At 45.2% G+C, this 16,543-nt stretch overlaps 1 protein-coding gene across 2 annotated transcripts in view; it reads left to right on the top strand.

Annotated features, from left to right (window-relative positions):
• LOC114031352 (transmembrane 9 superfamily member 2-like) overlaps positions 1 to 16,543 on the top strand; it is a 74,659-nt gene that overhangs the window by 15,048 nt on the left and 43,068 nt on the right. The window lies entirely within an intron of this gene.

The raw sequence follows: 16,543 nt of genomic DNA, 5'->3' as shown, positions 1-16,543 counted from the left end.
TTGTTCAGGGTCGTTATTGCTAGGATGTGTCAGTAGTAGGACTTGAACTCAGGTCTTACTGGTTTCTGACTGGTGCTATTCATGACACCATGCTTCAACTAGGATGGTATAGTGAATAGGATGCTGGGCCTGGAGTCAGGAAAACCTGAGTTCAAATCCAGCCTCAGACATGTATTAGCTGTGTGACCCTGGGCAAGTCACTTAACTCTCTTTGCCTCAGTTTCCCCATCTGTAAAATGGAGATAATAACAGCACCTATCTTGCAGGATTGTTGTGTGGATCAAATGAAACAATATTTGTAAAGTATTTAGCACAATGGCTGGCACATAGTAGGTGCTATATAAATGCTTCTCCCTTCCCTTCCTCCCTTCCTCTCATGTAAAGCTAGCTTAAACAAATTTAGCAAATACCAGTTGCAGGAAACATAGTGGAGAAACAACAGTGAGGGGCTACATTAGGGTGTGTTAGAACGGGGTTCCTTGACCTGAGGTCTGTGAACTGGTTTCTTAAGCCTTTTGATCCCTCTGTTATTGCAGTCTATAATTGGCTTCCTTTGGAATCCTTGGAATTTGACTTTCTGCCTTTAAAACCAGTATTCTGAGCAGGGGTCCAGAGGCTTCCCTTTTGAGAGTCATGATGCTAAGAAAGTTCCAAATTCCTATGCTAGAGGAATTAAGGATGTAACCAGGTCCGCAGCTAGAACTTGGTGTCTTGGGGCCCTCCAGGTTTTAACTTTCTGTGGAACAAAAGGAGAGAGTCTCTTTTTCACTGGGACAAGCTGCTGGTTTGGTTTGTTCTGCTGATTCAGTGCCACGCTGAGTTAGGGGAGACCCAAGTTTGAGACCAGGCTCTGAAACTTCGTGGTTGTATGGCAAGTCATGTCATTTCTCGGAACCTCCAGAATCTTTGCACTCTTGGGGATAGCGACACCTGTATCACCTTCAAGGCCTATAGAAATGAGTTTATTTGGGTGACTTTTGTCTACCCTGCTTTGCTCTCTGCACTGATTTCTATCACATGCAAAGCCTTGTTGATTCTCCCTTCCTTGTTATTGTTCTTTCTTGGCAGACTGTGAAGGCAGACATGAAAGGCTTCAGAGGGCAGCTTGGTGACTTAGGGCACAGGGCTTTTATTCTGGAATAAAAATATTACATTCTATTGAAAATGTACTGAACCTCAGATCTTAATAAGGTTAAAGCTGGAAGTGATTTTAGAGATAATCTAATTTATCTGCATGGATTCTTCTCCCCCCTTCTCTTTTTTATTTTTAGCAGAGTCCATATCACTAAAATCAAGCAGGCAATTCAGATAATTTGCCCTAGCTACCGATAGAGAACCTGAGAGGGGCTTAGAACTATAGCCAGGAAGCTGGAAACTATCATGCCTACCCCACTCCACTGGAACCATTGGAAGCTTAGTAAGAGCAGTTGAAACATACATGCCATTCTTGCACAGGCTGTTCCCAAGCCTGGAATTCCCTCTCCTCACTTCTGCCGCCTTGACTTCTGGGCTGCCTTTGAGGCTTAGCTCAGGCGCACCCTCCTACAGGAAACCTTTCTTCATTCCCCTCATGGTGCACACTCTCTCTCTTCTCTTCAAATTAACTTATTTTTGCTTACCTGTTTCCATGTTATATCCCCTGGTACAGCTCTTCTGAAGGTATGGACCACTGACCCTTTCAGGGGGTCTGTGAGATCAAAACTAGTCTCATCATAAGAGTAAGATGTTTTTGTTTCTTACGTGATCATTATAAGTACATATAACCCATCTAAACAAAAGCTGTTGAAGGTGGGGGAGAGTCCTCAGTAATTTTTAAGAGTGTGAAGAGGTGTGAAGACTCATCTTCCTGAGTTCAAATCTGGCCTCAGACACTTCCTAGCTGTGTGACCCTGGGCAAGTCACTTCACCCTATTTGCCTTAATTTCCTCTTCTGTAAAATGAGCTGGAGAAGGAAATGGAAAACCACTCTGGTATCTTTGCCAAGAAAACTCCACATGGGGTCATGAAGAGTCGGACATGACTGAAAATGACAAAACACCAAGGCCTGCCCCAGGACAGTGTAAACTTCCTGAAGGCAGGGACTACTTTTTGTTTTTTTAGGACAGGGCCTTGCACATAGGAAGCAAGTAATACTTACTAGTTGATTTTTATTTTCAGATAAAAGGGTCAGTTTGGTGACTTTGAAAATTTCAGATTAATTCCTATTGCTCTTAGCAACCATATAAACCCCCTGGGGGAAATGATAGGAATTAAAAATCAGCTGTGTTTCAAAGCAAGAGAAAATAAGCAAATGGAGAAAATTAATGAATAAATAGATATTCCTTAGAGGCCAGCCAATCCACAAGGTTTTATTAACCGCCTTCTGTGTGCAAGGCATGGTGAGGAATGTTTGAGACTACAAAAAGGAGACAAAATGAATCCCTGCTCTCAAGGATCTTATGTTCTCCTGAAGAGGAACAACTTAGACATAGATAAGTAGAAAAGTTCTAATTTGAGGAGGCTGGAGAGAGTGCTTAGAAATAAGAGGATCAGGAAAGACTTCCTATAAGAAATAGCATATAAGCTGAGCCTTAAAGGGAACTAGAGATTCTAAATAGCAGAGATGAGAGGGGCACCACAGGAGCAGGAGACAAAGGCATGGTGGTGAGAGATTGGGAGTGCCAAGATCAGGGAAGCTAGTGTGGTTGGTGCTTAGATAGCATGAATAATGTACAGTAAGACCAGAAAGGTAACCTGGAACTTGGTTATGAGGGGCTTTAAATGCTAGGGCAGCTAGACTGTATTTTCTCCTTAGTGCCACTGAAGGTTCTAGAGCTGGAGAGGAACAGGGCCGGTCTTATGTTTATAGAACATTGTCTTGGTGGCTGGGGAGACAGTAGACAGAGAGAGGAGAGGATGGAATCTGGGAGTCCCATTTGGAGAGTATCACAAGCCTCCAGGCAAGAGGGGATGAGTGGAGAGGAGATGTTTATGTGAGAGATTGTGGGAGGCAGCAAGACTTGATGACTGATAGGATATGTGGGAGTTGAGGATAAACACCCCCTTTAGAAACCTGAGTGACTGGAAAGATGGTGACGTCTTCAACAGAAATAAGGCTCTTTGGAGGGAGGGGCGGAGTTAGGGGGAAGGTCATGAGTTGTGCTTCAGACATTCTGAGCTTGGGATGCCTTTGGGACATCCATGTGGAGATGCCCAACAGAGAGTTGGTGATGTGGGGCAAGAGCTCAGGGAGGAGACTAGAGCAGGATATAGAAATTGGAGAGTCATCTGCATAGACATGCTAAATGAATCCATGGCAGCTAATAGGATGTGAGAGAAAAGCAGAGGGCCTAGGACACAGCCTTGGAGGAGACTCACAGTTCTGGGGTAGAAAATGGCTGATGACCTAGCAAAGGGGAGCAGTGGTGAGATGGGGGGAGGAGAGGAGAGGTATGGGGGGAAGAGAAGGTGCTCAATAGCCTCAAATGCCATGGAGAAGTCAGGAAAGATGAATAAGGAAGAAGTGATTGGATTTGGCTATGAAGAAAGAGCTCATCGACCACCCTGGAGAGAGCCATTTCAGTAGGAGTGGGGAGGCTCCAGGGGCTGAGAAGCAGGTAGGAGGTGAGGAAGTAGAGGCAGTGAGTACACGGAGCTTTTTTTAGGAGCTTGGCTGTCTGAAATGGGGCTTTCTCGTACTGCCAAAGGTCTGTGGAAGACTAAATCCAAGATGGACAACCTCTATGGGGCCTGCTCAGACGGAAGAGTAGTACTTAATAGCTTCATTAAATGACTTCCTTATTTCAAAAGACCCCATGATTTCCATGGTGCAGGTATCCCCACCACAGGCCTTAGCCATTCTCTGTTAGCTGTGGCCAGCCTTCTGGTAATGAGGCTCCCCATGCTTTGGCTGCTCCTTGGATGGGTGGGATGCGATAGGACAGGACACCATGCAGTCCTAGGAGCCTCTTTTGCTGGGGAGTTTGTGTTGTGTTGGCAGGTAGCCTTTAAGAGCCCAGGGTCACCTCCACGCTACATTGACACTTTAGAGTAGGACTCTAGTGGAGGAGCTATAAATTGCTGACATGAAATGGCCATCATTAAAACCAGCCGCGATTGGCAGTTATCACCTCCTTCAAATGTCCATTGCTCAGTCGTCCTCTCCCACAGGGGAAGGAGAGAGGGAGGAGATGAACGATGGATCTGCTTAAATGAAAATGCATTTTTTTTGGTCCAAGGCTACTCATTCCTGTGAGTTTGTTTTTAGTAGAAAACCCAGCACAACTTAGGCATAATGTTGGGATTTGCCCAGGGGCAAATGAGTGGTCGAATCAGAGAAGGCTTGTCATTGGGGAGAGAGCCAGCTTTGGTCATGGTCCCTCACACACTGTATGAGTACACATAGGAGAAAGTGTTTAATATAGTAATTTAGGCTAAATTAAAATCTCTCTTTATACATCTGTCTTGTTTATGAGTCAATACCATTTCAAAGTTATAGTGATTTTCTTTCATGCACTTGTGGCTTTAATGTATTCCTGTTGGCACCTGCATATTATGTTGGCGCAGTAAGGAAGCCAGGGCAGCAGAGCTGTGGGGTCCCCAAGCAATAGCTCTGAGGACTGTATCAGCCTGGCTCATTCGGAGCCTGTTTAGAGACTGAGACTGTGGATGAAAACAGGCAGGGTGAGGGCAGATGTTCTGGGCTGGCCCAACATAACCTTTGTTTTAGAGTTGTCAGGTGACACATCTTTGTGGCTAAGTGATGGAGCGGCAGGGTTCTCTTGTTTCTTGCTGCATTCCCCTGTGTTTGTGTTCTATGTTGTATATTTTCATGGGAAAGTCTTGGGACCAGAGACCACTGAAGGCCTTGGGTGATTATAACTCTGTCACTAGATCAGCACCTTGTGAGCTCTGCCCTCCCCCTACCCTGAACTCTCCTCCTCCCCCCTTCTCTATTCTCTTAGGCATCTCTGCCCCTGAGGTCACAGGTCACTGACAGCTCAGCCTGGCCACTCTTTTTCAGAAATCAGTGGCTAGGAGATAGTTTCATGAGCAAAGCTTGCATTGCTCCCCGCCCCCCCCTCCACATTTCTAAATGGCACAGCATTCCTTTATAACTACTCCCGTGCCTCTTAAAAATGACTTCTGTCTCGGGTAAGAGAACATGTTTGTCTATAGCAAATATACAGTATTCCTCAGCAAACAGATTCTAATGAAAGCCAAAAAACGGGGGAAGAAGGAAGGAAGCTGGGGGAGGATGTTGAGTTTCTCTTGATTGCTGCATAAATGAGGTTCCTCTGTGTAATTTATGACCTCGTGCATGTGGACCAGTACTTGATTTTTAGCTCCTGACTGTGGCCCAACTTTACAGAGCCTGTGAGTTGAGGTGTGTTCTGGGGCAGGTAATAAAGGTTAGTCAGCAGGAGGAACAGGTGTGTGCTAAAGTCTCAGATTTATCGGCCTCTCCTGTGAAGTCCTGACTTAAGGGAACGTAATTTGAACTATACTGCCAAGGTGATCGACTTAAAGCAATTATTTATGACTCAGAAAAGGGCTTTAGAAAGCAGTGGAGATGATTCCTTTGTGCTGTTGTGGCCCAAAGGGTCAGTAAAATCTTACATTGCTAAGTATTGTCCAGAAGGGGACTCTAACCAGGGCAAGAGACAGTGGAGGATCAGGGCCTTCCCATTTCACAGCTGAGGAAACTGCAGCACACAAGGATTGAGTAACTCCCCCAGGGCCAACACCCAGTAAGTATCTGAAGTGGGATTTGAACCCAGGTTCTTCTGCTTCCTCCAAGTCCAGGGCTCTCACTATGCCAGGCTAGGCCTCTACTTCATTTTTAGTAAAACTATGCTGTGGCTCACAATGGGAAATAGTACCCCTCAAAATCTGAAGAAGGTTCTGGAGAGAAAGGCCTAAAATCACAATGTCTCAGAATGGGAAGGGGCCTCAGAGGTCATTTAGTCCAGCCTGTCCCCGACAAGAATAGAATCCCCTCTGTAACAGACCCACGAGGGGTCTACTTGACACTGTTGCTTGGAGACCCTGGGCCTCTGGGGCCAAGCAGAGTAAGGCCAATCCCTCTTCCACAGATTTGTGTTCACTGAGTCTTCTCCTGTCCAGGCTAAATCCAGTTCCTTTAACCAGATTTCCTCTTATGCCCATTGTCATCCTTTCTACCATCTTGATTGCCACTTTCTGGATGTATGCCAGCATAGTCATGTATTTCTTTAACCGTGGAAGCCGGAGCTGAGCTCTGTTCTCCCCATGTGACCTGATACAGGCAGTAGAGCTGGGATCGCCTCCCTCCAAGATTCTGTGCCTTTCTCAACATAGCCTAGGATAGTATTGATTTTTTTTTGTGGGGGGGGGAGACAGGACACCCATTTTCAACTGTCTTAATCCCAACTAAAACACTCTGATAATTTTATAGGAACTGTAGTCTCACCATACCTTTTCATTCTTTCTTTCTTTCCTTTCCTTCCTTTCTTTCTTGGCAGTGAGGGTTAAGTGACTTGCCCAGGGTCACATAGCTAGTAAATGTCAAGTATCTGAGGCAGGATTTGAACTCAGGTCCTCCTGACTCCAAGTTCTGAGCTCTATCCACTGCACCACCTAACTGCCCCTTACCCTGTGTTTCTTAAAGGTGATTTATGGTGCAGTAGATAGAACACCCAGTCTGGAATCAGGAAGATCTGAATTCAAGACCAGTCTCAGACACTTACTAGCTGTGTGGCCCTGGGCAACTCACTGAACCTCTATTTGCCTCAGTTTCCTCATCTGTAAAATGGGGATAACAGCACCTACACCCCCCTGCACCTCGGGTTGTTGTCAGGATCAAATGAGATAATTGTAAAGCGATTAGCACGGTGCTTGTTACATAAGAAACATTGTACAAATGTTAGCTATAAGTATTATGTTTAATCTCTAATAAATATCATCTTCATCTTTGGCCCATTTTTTCAACTTTGTCAAGCTCTTTCTGGATCCTGGCTTTGTCATCCTTCCATGCGCGATGTCATCTGCAAATTTCGGATGCGTGTTTTCTCTGTTTTTATGCAAGTTTGTTAATAAGGACGATACTCTGTTAAACAGCATAGGACCAAGGACAGATCCCTGGGGCACACTGCTAGAGATCTCTTTTCAAGCAGACGTTAACTTATTAATGGCTACTTGCTGGGTCTGGTCACTCAGCCAATCCTGAATCTTCTATTATCTGTCACCCATTTCTCAGTGCCATCATGACTCCTCTCTTTCCCTCACCTCATATATTCAGTCAGTTGCCTAATCATGCCATGTTTGTTGTTGTTCATTTGTGTCAGTTGTGTTCAACTTTCTGTGACCCCATTGGGGATTTTCTTGGCAAAGATACTGGGGTGGTTTGCCATTTCCTTCTCCAGCTCATTTTACAGATGAGGAAACTGAGGCAAACAGGGGGAAGTGACTTGCCCAGGGTCATACAGCTAGGCAGTGTCTGAGGCTAGATTTGAACTTAGGAAGAGTCTTCCTGACTCCAAGCCTGGCACTCTATCCACCACAGCGCCACCTAGTGGTTCTTGCCATGTTTGCCCCCACAATCTCTCTCATGTCCAGCCCCTTCTCACTCTTCTCATAGCCCACACTAGGGGTGGGGAACCTGTGGCCTCAAGGCCACACGTGGCCCCCTAGGTCCTCAGGCTTGGCCCTCTGACTGAATCCAAACTTCACTTGGACTCTGGCAAAAGGCCGCACCCGAGGACCTAGAAGGCCACATGTGGCCTCAAGGCCACAGGTTCCCCAGCCCTGGCCCACACCTTAAGTCAGGCCCTTGTCCTTTCTTGACTACACTGTTGCAATAATCTTCTGTTTGGTCCCCACTCCATGTGGATCCATCTTCCACACAGTTGCTGAAGTGATTTCCTTAAGCACATGCCTGACTGTGTCACTCCCTTACTTACTAAACCCCAGAGGCCCTGGTGCAGGCCCTCATCCCCTCACACCTGGACTACTGCAATAGCTGCTGGTGGGTCTGCCTGCCTCAGGTCTCTCCCTGCTTCAGGCCATCCTCCATTCAGCCATTAAAATAATTTTCTTAAAATGCGGGTCTGATCCTCCCCCCACCCCCATAAACTTCAGTGGCTACCTATTGCTTCCAGGAGGAAATACAGAACACTCTGTTTGGCATGCCAAGGCCTTCACAATCTGGCCCTTTCTTACCTTTCCTTTACCCTTCCCCCCACCATAATCCAGTGATACTAGCTTTCCTGCTGCTCCCCATGTGAGATACTCTATCTCCTGACTCAGTCATTTCAGTAGCTGTTGTCCATGGCAGGAGTGGCTTCCTCCAAAATTCAGCTCACCTCTTCCCCCTGTCCTCCCTACTGCTATGGCCTTCTCTCTGCCATTACCTTCCATTTAGACAGTGTGCATTTTGTAAGTACCTAATTCTTTGTGGGTTGTCTCCTCCATTAGATTGGAAGCTCCTTGAGGATAGGGACCTGATTTTTACCTTTCTCTGTATCGTCAGTGCCTACTACAGTGCCTGGCATGTAATAACTGCCTGATGACTGATGATCTCCCAGCAGTTAGTGCCCTCCTTTCCCAACAGTCCTTGTGCCTATATAAGCACATGGAGTGGGAGTAGGTTGGACTTTCGGGCCTCTTGGGTCTCTTCCAGAGAGGCCAGCCGGCTGTCAACCTATAATCCTATGTATTTGTCGTCCCAACCTCTAGAATGTAAACTTTTTGGTGGCAGAGACTGCTTGTTTTTGTCTTTGCCTCCCCAGAGCACCCAGCTTAGGGCCTGGCATGCAGTAGACACGTAAGAAGTGCTCGTTGATTGCTCTCTCCATGTTGTCCGCAGGAATAACATGAGAGAGAATAAGCTTAGCTGTGCTCCCAGCAGTGTGCTGTCATTATCCTGATTCTGCAGGCTTGCCCCTCACCAGGAAGCTCTCATCCCCACTGGCCTTACCTTCTGGCTCTCAAGCAGTCTCTGGCCAGGCTGCTACTGTGCTTTTTTCCGAAGAGCTGCTTCGTAAGAGGAGAGGCCTCCCTACTTCTGCTTCTTCAGGGCCTTGTCTCTGAGGCCTTTGGGCTTCCTAGCCAGAAGCCAGAGAACAAGATTATTCCAGCAAACAGATGTCCCTGGACTGCTCTTCCTCCAGCTGCTCTTTGGCGCTCAGGGCTGGGTTTCCTTGATGAAGGACTTCACTCTCACTTATGGTGGTTACCCAGAAATGGTCATTTGCAAAGGCTGGATGATAATGGATCATCAGGCTGTGGCCATTTGCCTAATAATGTCCAAACAGCCCAGGAATTCTGGGCTTCCTTAACTTCTTCCAATTCAGTCTTTCTTGTTTGGCCTTGCAAATGAGTGGGTGGGAAGCAGTCCCAAGGCAATCTGAGCCAGAGGGGCTAGGTCTTGTTGGGGGTTCAGTATCTGCTGGTCTTTTCATTTGCAAATGATGCACTCAAAGTTTCATACTCTCCGTGGGGCCAGAAACAGATGCATGGAAAATCTGGAAAGTGAACATTCTTTACAAGGAACAATTGTGGCCATTGCAAGTCTGAATGAGGTGCATCCTTGCGCATACTTGCCTTTGTTACCTGCCCCTAACATCCTGCAAATCTGCCCAGATCTGAAAGGGGCCCACTTTTACATCCTCTCCTCAGTTAGCAATTTGCATTCTCTGCAAATCACTGGAGGGACACCAGGATGTCTGTGGGCGTGCAAAACAGCATTCTGATATTAGCATTTCTCATCCTTACACAGCCCAGTTAATCCAGATGTTGTCAAGAGCTTTGCTAAAATCTTTGTAGACTATTTCTACACCCCCCCCCCATCCATTAGTCTCATTACCTTGTCAAAAAAGGAATATTATCCAGGAGGAATTTATGATGCACTATTATGTGGTAGACCCTGTGCTTACGTGCCGAGACTACACAAACAAAAAAAATCGTGATACTCTTTACATGAATAGAGAAGGTAAGAAAAAAAAAGGCATACATTGCAGGGGAAAGATGAAAGTTCTGTTTTGGATATGTTGAGTCGGAGATGTCTGTGTGGCTAGAGTTTATGAGAGAGGCTAGAGCTGGGTGTGTAGATCTGGGCCTCACCTGCTTAGAGGTGAGAGCTGAACCCTTGGGCGCTGATGAGATCTCCAAGAGACCGAGTAGAGAGTGAGGAGAAGAGGGCCCAGGACAGAGCCCTGGGGCACAGCCACTCCGAAGGGTGGCTTCTGGATCAGGAGCCAGCAAAGGACACTGGGAAATGGCTGTTAGGGAGGAGGAAAGCCAGAAGAGAACCATGGCAGGAAAACCCAGTAAGGAAAACAAGGTAGGGGTGGTCAATGGTACCAAGCACTGCAGAGGGTCAAAAAAGTGTGAGGACTGAGAAACAGTCTTCAGATTTGTCACTTTATAGATTGTTGCTAAGTTTGGAGAGAACAGTTTCAGTTGACAGATGCCAGCTAGCTTTTCTTTCTCCCCCAGGAGTTTGGGTCAGGAGTTAATAGAATGATAACTTGAAAGAATGGGGCAATCTGATTTAAGGATGGGGGACATTTGGGCGTTGGGGAGTAAGCCAGTGGATAGAGTATTCAAATGGTTCAAATGAAGTCAAGTCTGGTAAAACTTCTTGGTGAAGCCATATTGGCTTTTCAGGTTCACTGCTTCTCTTTGTAAGTTCCCAGAAACCGGTCTCCTAATGATGTTTTTGTATTTTGCCAAGCATCAAAGTCAAGCTCACTGATCTCCTTCAGGAGTTTTCAGAGAGCTCTCTGACGGCCACCCAGCAATGCCATCTGCCAGATCTTTCCGTCTTGGAGGATGTGGTTTTTCCAGGCCTATTGATGTGAACTCATTGACAGTAGCTAGAAGCTGCTTCCTACCCACCTCCTTACTTATTCTGGGGTTCTTCTCGCCCTTAGCCATTTTTGTTTTATCCTTCTCCATCCAAAGATCTTCTTCTTTGAAAGTGAGAACAGAAGCAGTACGTGTTGGTGAGTACTCCCTGCTCACTGTCAGCCATTATTGTCATTCCATTCCCCATGAGCAGTATCCCTTCTTTGATTCTCCTCTTGCCTCCCAACCTAGCTAAAAAAAAAAGGCCCCTTTTTTGGGGTGTGCTTAGCATTCATCACCAATTTCAGCTCTTCAGCTGTATAGCACTTCCTAGAGGACCAAGCTAGTCCCGTCTCTTTCTTCTTACTCTCTGTACCCTGCCTTCACTTTTCTCTTCTGTGTAGATGTGTGTGGGTATGGGGGGTGTTTCAATGTGAGTTTTTTGTTAATGTATTTCCTGTGCATCATTGGTTACTTTGGTTTCCTCTATTTTTCTTCTTCATCAGAATTATTTCTGCCTGTGTCATCAGAGATAGGTTCTGAAAGAGTTTTCCATGCTTTTAGGGCTGATTCGCCTCCTACCTCTCCTTTCTCTGGAGCCCCACCAGTCTGGGGTATGCGTTAGTGAGATGGTGCTTGATTTGGCCATTTTGTCTCTTATCACAGAATCAGTGATGGAGAGTGGGCATTTCCTTTCCAGGTTCTCAAGACTTCCATTTCAGCATTTCCTTCCATCTTGTTGGACAGAAACTTGTTCTCAATAGTGGTTCCTCTTGTTGCCTTCTCCACCTTTGGAAGGATGAAATTATCATTAAGGCAAGTCAGAAATGTATCATCTGTTCTGCCTTTGGCAGAGTGAGCGCGCCAGCAGATGCCCGGAGAGTTGAAGTCCCCCATCATTACAATATGCCGTTTCCGTGCCAGCTTTTTTAATCTGTTTGCTAAATGCCTCATCTAATTCCTTGTTTCATCCAGGTGGTCTGTAGTGTACACTTAGGAGAATGTTGCTTCTGATTGGCCCCCAATCCACAGCCAGATGCGCTCTGTCCTGTTGCTGCTCACAGGTTCCTGTGTTTCCTTACATGAGTGTGTATGTTCACGATATACCCTGCTGTGCTACTCCTGCTTTTTAAAGTCTGTTCCGGTCATTTTGGAAAAGCTCTGCCCTTTCTGAGCAACAGTCTAATTCTGCATTCCATTCCCCCAAGTCTCAGGGAATACTACCTGTGAGCTTCAGTTTGTCTTTTAATGCTAAAATCTCTCTATCACTCTTTTTAATCCATAATTTGTATATTTTACTACTTAGGTGGCCATGAGTTTCATTGTTTGTTCTCCCTTAGAGAAGGAACTGTCTCCCTCTCTTCTACTATTCTTCCTTTCTTTTATCCAGGACTAGTTGTGGTACCAGACTTGTTGGGTCTGTGGAGTCCGTTTTCTCCCTTTCCCCTCAAATACTTTTTGGTTTAAAGCTCTTTTGATTAGACTACCAAAACTCTGGCAAAATAGGTTCTTACCAACTCTTGTCCCTCACCAAGAGCCTGACATTTCTCTATTTTAAGCTGTGGTCAAGCAATGGAAATTGTAGGTTTTTGCCAGTTCACTTCCCAAACCCACCATCCTCTCTTCAGTAGTAATAGTAATGCCTCTTGGACCCTCAAGGTTTGATGTTTTTGTGCAGTACTTTCTAATCCTTGGCACAAGCCTTTTTAGATTCCTTCTGGTGCCATCCTGTGCCCCCCACATGAATTACCAGGGGTCATCAGGTCTGCAAGCCCTTGGAAGGTTCTCCTTCCCATCCGGGATCTAGGCCCTGATGTGTTTTTGTATTTTGCCAGGAATCAAAGTCAAACTCATTGGTCTCTGCTTCTGTAGAGTCCATTGCCCCCTTCTCCAGCCCTGTGGCACCCCTGCTGTCACATTAGATCCCTCTGTTTGTTTCTAGTTCATATATAGCTGCTTCAGTTTACTGTCAACGGAGAGTGCCCACTGCACTGTTATTCTCCCCTCCTTTTGACCATTATTAGACAAGCTCTTATCTGAGGTTACCTCTGCACCTGGGACATGATTTTGGAGAACTCCAGGTGCTGTATTCCCCAGAGGTGGGCCACCGCCTCCTCCTGAGGTTCGGCAGGCCTTCTCCTTTGCTCTGTTTCCTGTTTGAAGGTCATCTTCTCTTTTTTTCCATGGGATATTTCATTCTCCCTGATAACCTGGAGAGTAGGAGCACATTCCTGCAGCCCTTGGGACAGAGGCCAATTTCTACTTTGTCATTCATAGGCCTTATATGGTGCTGACGCAAACAAACCTGGTGCATTCTTAAACGGCATAGGAAAAATTCACCTTGCCCTTCTGACTTGGCTTAAAGAAAATTCCACAGTACTGACTTGAGGTTGGCAGCTCTCTTGGCTAACTCTCAAAGCCATTAGTAGCTTGGGACAAAAAGGATTTTGCCCCAGAGGGCAGTATATGCCTCCCCTTGCATCTTGGCCCCTTGTTTCGAGGTTCCTCAGCAGCAGTATGGAGCACAGCTCTTGTTGCCTACCACCTCCAGGCCTGGTCTTTGCCTCAGCCGAGTGCTCCTTCTGTCTTGCCCCCATCCCCCCGCAACTGGCCCTAGGCACAGGGGGAGCTGCTTATAGCTTATGCCAACCCTTGTGACCCACTACTCTGGGAAACTCTTGGTGAGACTTCTCATGAGATTATGTAAAGCGATTTACAAGCTTTAAAGCAATATGTGTAGCCGTATCTATCTTCCTCTGTCTATAGTAAGTGCTATATAAAAGTTATAATGATGGATACACACACACACACACACACATATATATACACACACACACAAATATATATATACACACACAAATATATATATATATACACACACACAAATATATATATACACACACATATATATACACATACACAAATATATATATATACACACACAAATATATATATACACACACAAATATATATATATACACACACAAATATATATATATATATATGCACATATATATGAATGTGGCAGCTAACCACTCTGGTATCTTTGCTAAGAAAACCCCAAATAGGGTCACGGAGAATCGGACTTGACTGAAAAATGACTGACCATGCACATATAAAGTGATTTATAAACTTTAAAGCTATCTATAAAGCTGTATATATGTATTTGAAATGTACATATATACATACATATGTTGAAGTTTGTAAATTGCTTTCCATAATCTCATATCATATATCTGTGTGTCCCATGTATACATACATACACACACATATCTATTTATCATCATCATAACATATATTTAGCACTTACAGTGTGCCAGGAAATGTACTAGGTGCTTTATAATTATCTCATTTTATCCTCAGAACAACTCTGGGAAGTAGGTGCTATTATTATCCCCATTTTACAGATGATTGGAAATACAAGCAAGCAGGGGTTAAGTGACTTGCCCACGGTCACACAGCTAGTAAGTGTCTAAGGCTAGATTTGAACTCAGTTCTTCCTGACTCTAGGCCCTGGTGCTCTATCTACTGAGCTACCTAGCTGCCCCAATTATTATAATTATTCTAGTTCTAATATTATATTAATTATATTATATTAATTAATATAATGTATTCACATTATATAATAATAATTATTATCCACTCACATCATTTCCCATCTCTGCTGACTCCAGATAGTTCTCTGGACAATAGGTTTTCTGATTCCCCCATGTTGGAGGTGAGGCTTAATTTCTTTCATAGAAGCAGCTAAGGACACAAGATAAAGTCCTCTTATCTAGACCTGTTCACCTCATTTCCCCTGGCTGCTGCTCCTCAGCACCTTCCCTTGCCTTCCACAGATGCTGGATTCATCAAGTGGTCCCTCAAAGGCATGGCTGGCTAGATTGTTGCATTGAGGGTATACTAAAAGGTTCTGACCTCTCCAGTTTGGAAAGGTCAGAATGAGGGTGGCATGAGAATACTGTTGGAGTGGATCTGTTCGAGCCGAGCATATGGAGAATTCCTGTCTGGCATTCAAGGCTCTTCCTTGTGTGGCAGCTGCCTACCTTCCTGGCCTTGTCTCGTGCCACACCAGGCTGCAGTCAAACTGGGCTACTCTGACCTGCAAACGCGTTCTGGAATCTGCTTGGAATGCCTTCTCTCCCCTGCTTCACCCATTCTGTCCATTTCATACCTCCCCCCTCCCCCCAGTCCACCCTACCCCCTTCATGGGTAATGTCCTCTTCCCTCATAGAATGTTGTTCAGCAGCTCTCTCAGCTCACTTAAGTTATATGTTTAAGGGCTCTGACTTTGTGTATGCTCATCCTCCTATAGACTATAGCAGGGGTGGGGGACCTGTGACCTCAAGGCCACATGTGGCCCTCTAGGGCCTCCAGTGTGGCCCTTTGACTGAATCCAAATTTCACAGAACAAATCCCCTTAATAAAAGGATTTGTTCTGTAAAACTTGGACTCTGGCAAAAGGCCACACCCAAAGACCTAGAAGGCCACAGTTTCCCCACTCCTGAACTATACACTCCAGAAGGTCAGGGACTGTGTGTTATTTGTTCTAAATATCCCCTGGTGCCCAGCTTAGTGTTCTGCATATTAGTAGGTGCTTAATCAATGTTTGTTGAATGAACGATACAGTGAATATGAACTTGTTTACAGATTAGAGTACTAGATGTGGGGTTTGCCTCTTGAAACTTAGATGAGAAAATTCAAAGAAACATAATGGTTACCCCAAGAGGTAATGTAAGAATAGCCATAGGGGCAAGATATATAATTTCATTGATATAGGAAACTCCTAAATGAGGAAAGTTACTCCACCAGTGCAGGTTAGCACCTTTTCTGCAGCTTATGGTCTCAGAGTTGCCTAGAGTGTGGAGAAATGAGGTGACTTGCCCAGGGTCATGCAGACAATAGGGAGCAGAGGCTGGACTCGAACCCAGATAGGTCTTCTTGACTCCAAAGCTACCCAACTTGTCATACCATATTGTCTTTCAGTAGGTTGAAGATATAGACTTAGGAAAAGGTTAATGTTAGAATCATGGATGACATATTCATAACAGGTTCAGGGAAATGTGACAGTTCAGAGATCTTAGGGATGACAGCCGTACCCTTCCACAATACATTGTACCAGGACTGCTTGAGCCAACCAGGACTTATCAACTGCAGTGGGATATCTCTTTTGTTCTTCTGACCACAGCACAATAAGGGAAATGAGAGATGAGAATGACAATCACAACTCACATTCAGGGAGCTGTTTAAACTTTGTAAGATGCTTTCCTGGCAGCAGCAGTGTTTGGGAGCAGAAGTTGTAGTGTTCCCATTTTACAAATGAGAAAACTGAGGTTGTGACTTGCCCATAGTTATGCAACTAGTAAATGTCAGAGCCAGGATTAGATTCCAGATGTTTTGATGCCAAGTCTAGTGCCCTTTCCACTCTACCATAGTAATAATAATAATAGTGAATGATGCATACACATAATATATAAAGTGATCTCCATATTGTTGACTACATGCTAGGCACTGTGCTAGATGCTTCACAAATGTTATCTCATTTGATCCTTGTAATAACCCTGGAAGGTAGGTGCAATTATCGTCCCCATTTTGTAGTTGAGGAAACGGAGGCAAACAGATTAAATGACTTGCCTAGGGTCACCTAGCTAGTAAGTGTCTGAGGCTGGATTGGAACTCAGGCCTTCCTGACTCCCTCTAGCCACTGTGCCACCTGGTCTCACCAGTTGATTTCTTT

The sequence above is a fragment of the Vombatus ursinus genome, unplaced genomic scaffold, assembly GCF_900497805.2.
Source record: "Vombatus ursinus unplaced genomic scaffold, bare-nosed wombat genome assembly UNPS02015152.1, whole genome shotgun sequence".
Taxonomy (NCBI): Eukaryota; Metazoa; Chordata; class Mammalia; order Diprotodontia; family Vombatidae; genus Vombatus; species Vombatus ursinus.
Note: the sequence above shows the minus strand (reverse complement) of the source record. Positions and strands in the feature narration are given on the sequence as shown.